Genomic DNA, 8345 nt, shown 5'->3' on the forward strand with positions numbered 1-8345 from the left:
TATGGTGGCTCGGCGTCCGGATCTGGAGCGGTGGAAGCAGCTCGGGTGGTCGCTCGGGTGAGACTCGGATCGGCACAGTGGCGGCTTTGTCGGGCGGAGCAGGCGCCTGGGCTGGCGAGATGGCGCGGCGGTCGGCAGCAGGCGGTCGTGGACGGAACGGCGATGCTGCGTCCGGCGAGCAGGGGAATCGGGTCGCCGCGCGGGCTCCTGTGGGTCGCTCGGAGACGCGGCAAGGCAGGCGCGGCGGTGGCTAGTGACCGGACGCAGACGGCGCAGGGCGCCGGAGCAGTGGCGAGCACGGTGGCACGGGCGCGGTGGGCGAGCGGTGGCCGGCGGCTCGGCTACCGGCGTGGGGGAACGAGCAGCAGCGGCCGAGGAGCTCGCGTGCACCGGGAGGGTCGTGCAGAAGCAGCGAAGACGAAGAACTTTTTCCCTTTTTTTTCTTTCTCTCTCTCTCTCTCTCTCTCTCTCTCTTCAAGTCTCCCTCACATCAATTTTCTCTCTGCACATTTGACTTTTCCCTTGCAGCCTTTTCCTTCCCTACGAAGGAGGAAAAACAAACCCAAGGAAAGAGATTTTTGTTCTTTTTGCTCGAACGAAGAGAAGCCCCGTATATGTGGCCGAGTATTCAATACGTATGACCCCTCCTTTGTCGTACACACACCACTATAAAGGGGAAGGAATTAAATTTTGGTGAAATATTGTGCATAATCCCCCTAAATATATCGTTATACCTCGCGCGATATTCTTTTTTGTATTTTTCAAATATTCCATCCGAAAATTTCCTTTCTGCTCAAAAATATGTTCCTGTGTGTATATTACTTGAATATGTGAAAAATCTTGCGCTCACCGTCGATTCAATAAATAAATGCAAAAAAATGCAAATTAAAAATAAATGTACCTAAATCTATATGCTATGCAATTAATATTTTTTTCAAGAATAAAATTAACCCCTAATTTTTATTGCGATAAATGACTAAATAGATCGTCAAAATTTAGGTGTCAACAAGTGCTTTTCTTTGTATATGGAAGTAAAATCGATCATAGATTAAAGGTGATAAAATGATTTTTACTCCACATTTTAATACTATATATGTTTGATGTTCTCCTTTCATTGCCGTGTTGATTTTGTTACGGCGACACGGTAGTCATCTAAATGTTTGATCAATTTGCCCAGTGATCAATGGGATCTTGCTTACAGAAAAATTGGACGTGAAATTTGGTTAAATTGAATACTTAAGGAACTCAAATCTTTCGCATTCTTCTTTAATGTAATAAAATATTTTAGGAGCTCGAATTTATGTTTTGTTTTAGTTGATGAATTGCACATTGAGCACAAATCGTGAGGGTCATAATATGGAAATTCTCTGGATGTTTGAAATTTAACTTCAAGCTTATATTCTTTCAGTTGAGACCGTACTTAATTTTACCTCAGAAGTTTCATGTATCTTTATTGTATTTTTTCAATAATTTTATAGATACCTTCTTTTAATTCTAAGCAATATTGTATTCGTTGATTACATTTTCATTTGTGCAAAAATCTGCTCGCTGAAAAGCATCAGTAGCATGTTATTCAACAATCTTGCTACTTCATTATATTATTTCGCATCTCAACGTTTATATTCAACTTTAAAAAAAAAAAAAATTAAAGATACTCATGACATCCGCACATGCTTGTTTGATGCTTGAACAAATCATCCATATGCTATAATTGCTTTTAGTTGTGCACTTTTTAACTTTCAGCATAAATAATCATCACAAATGATTCAAAATCATATTTAGTTACATGACAACGAAAGTTAAACTTAAAACTATTGGATGACTCGCTGGCTTGAATTTATCCACTTTTTACAGATATAACGCCAATTAATCTCATTAAAGAAAAATTTGATCTTCACTTTTTCACCAATAAATATTGCTTCATAAAATATATCGGATGAAGAGCTATCTCTAATTGTGCATTTGATAATATTATAATATAAGGATGTTATTAACTGTTATTATGAAAATACATGGTTTTAAAACTTATGTGATGATCATTCTGAAAAAATCAGAAATGACATTTTTTTTATCCTAAAATTGGATGATTGAACTGAAAAGTACGACAAAAATATTATGTTAATATTACTTCGATGTAAACATATTGTTATGTTTTTTAGTTCTATTACTAATTACCATTCTTCTATAGATTTCTAAAAAAGTTGTAAATGTAAGGTTATTTTATCATTAGAATGAAACTTTGACGGTTCGCTATAACAGCTATCATGTTAAAAGTTCTAGTTTTGATCATTCTTCAACATTGAGAAGTTCATAATTATGTCATTGGAGATGTACATATGTTGATGTATGTTTTGTTGAAAATACATGGTTCTCAACATTAGATTATAAAAATATTGTCGAAAACATATCTTTCTAAATATAAGCAAATATTTAACTATGAGATTGGTTTGAGGAATGACTGGACAAACTTCAAATGGTTGATGAAATAATTGGTGACTAAGCAAATATGCCCCTCAACGTATGCAAGTCACCATCTCATATTCTTCTTATGATCCATGTGCTCTTTCTTCTTTTTCTTCTTCTTCTTTTTCTCATTTTTTATATCTCTTCCACAAAGGTAGTTTGATCAAATTAAGTTAATCACATATTTATAGTCTAACTAATCCTCGAAATTACCATATATTGCATTACAATAGAAAATGCAAAGTTTGTCTTAAATCACGTGCAGAACACAAGACTTCTACTACAACTACAGCACTTGAAACATAGAGAATCTAAACATTCTTACCATGCAATATGAAGAAGAAAACAGTTATAGAGAGGAGTCATCACTAAAAAAGAAAATAAGAAAAAAAAATTGCATAAAGTAGTACGTGATATAAACTAAAGAAGTAGAAGGACAAATGGAAGTAATTAGGGAATATTAATACATTTAACAAATAATGTGTCAAAGAGGATGAATTTTGGAAAGTCATTCAATTTTAAGAATAAATATGGGAAGGTTATTAATGATGGATGGAAAAATTTATAAAAGTTTTTGCTAGTGGAGATTGCATGTTCATTGCATGTGTATAGAGGCATTTCTGTACTTTTTAGGTCCATAAAATTGTTGAGTTAAAAATAAGGGTTAATACCTTGAAAAACCTCAAACCGGTACACTTGTGACAAATTTACCCCAAATTATTTTTTTGACCATGAAAAACTCCAAACTTGTATATTTGTGACAAATTTACCCCAACTGACCATAAAAAACCATAAACTAGTACATTTATGACAAATTTACCCCAAACTAATTTATTCAACCGCAAAAAACCTCAAACTAGTAAATTTGTGACAAATATAGCATCCGCTAAATTGGATTAATACCAAAAAAATTCATATAACTTAATAATTTGATAGTAAAATTTAATGAAAACTAACAGAAGATAAATTTTTCATAAGTGTACGAGTTTGGGATAAATTCGTCAAAAGTATACCGGTTTGGAGTTTTTTGTGGTCAAAAATTGTTTGGGGTAAATTTGTCACAATTGTACCAGTTTGGGATTTTTCAAAGTATTGACCCTAAAAATAATGACATAGCTCCAAGGATTTATGAATGCATGTCATCTTTACCAAAAGGAGGAATTTCCTAGTAGGAGAATCTAATTGTTCACATGAAGCTGAGATCGACATTTAATGTGGTTATGCAATTGCAAATCACATTATAAACATACTATTTCAAATGGAAGTAATTAAGGAATATTAATAAATTTAACTGATAATGTGTGGAATGGGACATATTGTTGAAGGTAATTCAATTTTAAGAATAAATATAAGAAAGCCATTCAAGGTGGAAGTAAAATTAAAAAAAAAAATTCTAAATTTATTATTAGTAAAGATTACATGGGTGTCACAGGAGAATAGAGGCATTTTTCCTATTTTTTAGGTAGCCAGAAACTTGTTGAGTTATAAATAATGACATAGCTTCAAGTATTTATGATATGTATTTCATTTGTTCGCAAACCAAGAAATTTTTGTCTATGAAGTTGAGGTCGAAACTTAACACGATTGCAAATCACATATTGAATACACTTCTTCAAAAAAACACCCCTAAATCACTATTAAAAATATGAAGAAATGTGTCTATTAAAAACATGATATTTTTATAGCAAATCATCACAGTTTATATTATAATGATTAAAAAAACTTACATTTACAACTTTTTTAGAAATTTATAAAAAAAATGATAATTAGTAATAAAACTAAAAAGCATAACAATATGATTTTAGGTCATTCCTCAAACCCTTTGATCTCAACATTAAATGTGTATTACTTACTTATTTATGTTTATATTTTTTAGCGATGACTTCTTTCTGTAACTGTTTTCTTCTTTATATTGCATGGTACCAATGTATAGATTTTCTATTTTTCAAGGGCTATAGATTGTAGTAGAAGTCTTGTGTTATGCACGAGATTTAAGACGTACTTCACATTTTCTACTGTAATGCAATATCTCATAATTTCAAGGATTAATTAGACCGTAAATATTTGATTAACTTAAATTTGATCAGTCTACCTTTGTGGAGGAGATATATAAATAAATAAATAAATAAAGAGAAATAGAAAAGAAGAAGAAAGAGCACATGGATCATAAGGAGAATATGAGATGGTGAGTTGCGAAAGTATGTTTCCACCAATTATTTCATCAACCATTTGACTTGTTAGGTTTCTCTAAAATGCTCTATCAAACATTCTCTTTTTGTAATTTTGTTATTATGACAATACTACAAGGTAAAAAAGTATATATTGATCATCACTAACTAACAAATTGCTCCTCAATTATGTCCACTAATTAAGCAAGAATAACAATCAATTTTTGCTGGTAGAAGCGGCAAGTTTTGTAGACTTGAGACCAACGACGATTTTTATCGCAAACAATAAAGAGAGATGGACTCCCATCCAGTGTCTAAGACAAGTAGAGAAAACTCGTACCTTCTTGTTGTCAAGCACATCTAGGGCTTCCTCATAATCCCATAACCTGCTGCACTGCTGAAGCCCCTTTTGATCTTCTAGATGAACAATTTCCATTCCAAAATCTTTCAAATGTTTACGCATTATTAGCTTGTCATCTTTGTCAATTTCAATTAGGGACATATCTTTCAATACTCCAATCCCCTCATTTGGTAAAAAACCACACAAATTCCACATATAAGTTGGATGTTGTTTAGATGATTCAATAGAAAGACATGCAATATCCAAAAATATCTGTTGCTGCTCATAATCTAAAGATTCATAAGTTATTTGCAGCACATGTTGATCGTTCTTATTATTCAGATCGTCCTTTAATTTCATAAATGTATCTTCCCATACTTCTTCTTTTCTTTGGCGGAAAAATGAACCCGTAAGTTCAAGCATAAGGGGTTTCCTCGCTATACTGGATACGACATCACAAGATATACGCTCATAAGCCTCGGGAGGAGAATCCTTTCCAAATAAATGTCTACTAAATAAGTTCAATGCTTGATCCAAAGTCCAATGGTTGAGTTTGTACTTGGGGTCTGCATTGGCCTTATCAAGAATACTCACGTTTCTAGTAGTTATTATGACTATACTTACTGCTTTTAACCAATTACCATCTCCAACCAAGGCATTTAGGTGAATATCATCATCCATATCATCAAGAATAACAAGGACTTTCTTACTTGTAAATTGAGATTTAATGATGCCGATTCCCTCACCAACATTAGATACTGTATGTGGACTTCTTTGTATATCGCAAATGAGCTCTTCCTGTAAGAACTCAATACCCATGTGTAGTGATACTTCTTGAATATTTGGTACAAAGCTAAGATGTTCAAAATTACTAGAGAGATTGTTCCACAGGACCTTTGCAAGAGTTGTCTTTACTACTTCCACACACTCCATAGATTCCGATAATCCTTGTATCATTATATTTAGGATTCGATGAGCTCATAATATATTTCACGTGATCATCAATTCCAACCAACTCTTTGGGAAGCTTGAAAGTTCTTTTTAACAAGCTTACAACTCTTGTGACAACTAGTTTAATGAATGCTCCTTCATTCCTGTCAAATAACACTGAATTTCAGCTATAGGAGGGCAATATTTAAATTATTTTACAAAAAAGATCTACTCATGAGAAATTAAATGATGTTTCGGTGAAGAATAATATACCCATAGGCAAAGTTCTCTGTTGCCCATCCTCTCAAGGAACCGACTTCGACGAGCGCTCTTCTCCATTCCCCTATGTTGGGAATACCTGAATCCCTAAAACAGATTCAACACTAAATCGAACCCCTAAAACGAATGCGGAAGACGAGCCCAAGAACAAACATATATCACCGATCAAAGACACACCATGGAATCGAGCGTACCTATTATCCACAGATTAAACACCAATGTTGAAAATCGAGGAAGAATCTGATCCCGATTTACCAAGGTGTGTACTGTTGCTTCACGGGGAAGAAAACTTTGAAAGACATACTTTCTTTTTTCTTGGAGCGTTCTCTTCTTACGTTGTTTGGAGGGGGAAGAAAACATTTCTTCTGAAAGACGTGCGTTCCCTCAAAAGGTACGTCCTTTTTATTCCTTTCCCTCAAAGCGTCTCCTCCAAGGGACGCAACCCCTCAACATAACATCTCATCCAAAAGACGCAACCCTTCAATGCACCCTTTCATCCATGGGCCCTAATCTTGCGAGCCTGGTTCTTAGGCCCAACATGGGCGGACGGGCCAAGCCCATCTACATAAATAAAACCATCACCCTAGTTCCATTTTGTCCACCCGACCTTCATATCTAGAAAAAGCTTGTCTAAATCTCCCTTTAACATGTTGCACTACCGAGGGTCTCACTCCATAAAATATGTGAACAAGCTCACGAAGACCTGATTGGCTGAAAGCATAGTACAGCGAGAAAATTGGGATTGAGATCTTAGACTGCGTAAGATCGTCGAGGATCCTTGAACCCATCTTACGACCCGATTGGTGCACACTGTAGAACGTGCCAATTCCTGCATGATCAAGGCTAGTATAAAGATCATCGGAGAAAGATTTGCTAAAGGTCTTCCCTCTACAGCTCAAGAACACGTAGCGATCATTTCCTTTCGGTCTCTGTGTTCCGCCTCCATAGTCACCTCTATGCGGAGAGGTCAATGAGGAAGTTGCCCCGTGTATCGGATCTTCTCAAGGAGTGGGTTCTTTTCTTTCCATGTCGAGAGAATTGTCCTAATACAAAGGCAGTAATGGAGATTGACGGAGTAGAACCTGGAAAGAAAGCAGGAAACATAGAAGATTAATATGGAAATTCGAGATCCGGGAATTGCAGAAACGTCTCTCGAACTCATTTCGGATCTACGATCAAACATAAATAAAAATTCTCATTTCAACTCGTCAGAAGAAAATAGAGCAATCGAAACAGTAAACGGAGAAGAGCAAGGAACCACAGGTTACCTTGGGAGTCCTCAGACAACATGGTCCGCCCCAGTGCTGTGATCTCCACGGATTCTCAGCCTTCCATCTCGAGAGAATTGTCCTAATACAAAGGCAGTAATGGAGATTGACAGAGCAAAACCTCAAAAGAAAGTAGGAAACAGAGAAGATGAATACGGAAATTCGAGATCCCGGAATTGCAGAAATGTCTCTTGGAACTCAATTCGGATCTACAATCAAACAAAAAAAAAAAAAAAACCCTCGTTCAACTCCAGCAGAAGAAAATAAAGCAGTCGAAACAGTAAACGGAGAAGAGCAAGAAACCTTAAATTACCTGACTGCTCAGACAACACAGTCCCCCCCGTGGCTGTGATCTCTAAGGATCCTCAGTCTTCCACCTTTTATCATCGACACAATACTCGACTAAAAAATAAATAAATAAAGATAGTAATTTCTTCCGCAGCATTATCCGATAGGTGCTTGGAACCTATCCACGTGCTTTTGATAGAAATTTGAGGTCCAGGACACTTTGACCTTCCTGTAACCTATCCACGTGCTTTTGATAGAAATTTGAGATCCAGCACACTTTGACCTTTTTTGGTCAACAGCACACTTGACTTGACTTGCTTTTTTTTTGTGTTAATAAAAAAATTATATAAAAGAAAACCAAAGAGCAATACTGATGCTCCTAATTTAATGTAAATTAGGTTGCGATAGCACCTATTCTCTTTTTGCAGGATGGATGTGCCGGGTCAAATTCCGGTCCACTTTATAATATCACAAAGTTCTCTTACTCCCGCATGTTAGCACCTAATGATGATGATATGGGTATTAGCATGTAGTTGTGGAAAAAAAAAACTTATTTTATCCGAAAATTAGAAGACGACCACCAAAATTCACAACTGTTTTAAGGTCGAT

At 35.7% G+C, this 8345-nt stretch overlaps 1 long non-coding RNA gene across 2 annotated transcripts; it reads right to left on the bottom strand.

The window, feature by feature from the left end:
* Positions 1-5525: 5525 nt before the first annotated feature.
* Positions 5526-7883, bottom strand: LOC108956615. 2 transcript variants are annotated; one of them, XR_005549010.1, is made up of 6 exons: positions 7762-7883; positions 7605-7657; positions 7449-7530; positions 6375-7262; positions 6175-6267; positions 5526-6065 (listed from the first exon to the last, which is right to left on the bottom strand). It is a non-coding gene; the product is annotated as an uncharacterized LOC108956615 (long non-coding RNA). The 2 variants fall into 2 exon arrangements; XR_005549009.1 differs by having other exon boundaries at positions 7449-7657.
* Between the last annotated feature and the right edge of the window lie 462 nt (positions 7884-8345).

Source organism: Eucalyptus grandis, chromosome 3 (genome assembly GCF_016545825.1).
Source record: "Eucalyptus grandis isolate ANBG69807.140 chromosome 3, ASM1654582v1, whole genome shotgun sequence".
NCBI lineage: Eukaryota > Viridiplantae > Streptophyta > Magnoliopsida > Myrtales > Myrtaceae > Eucalyptus > Eucalyptus grandis.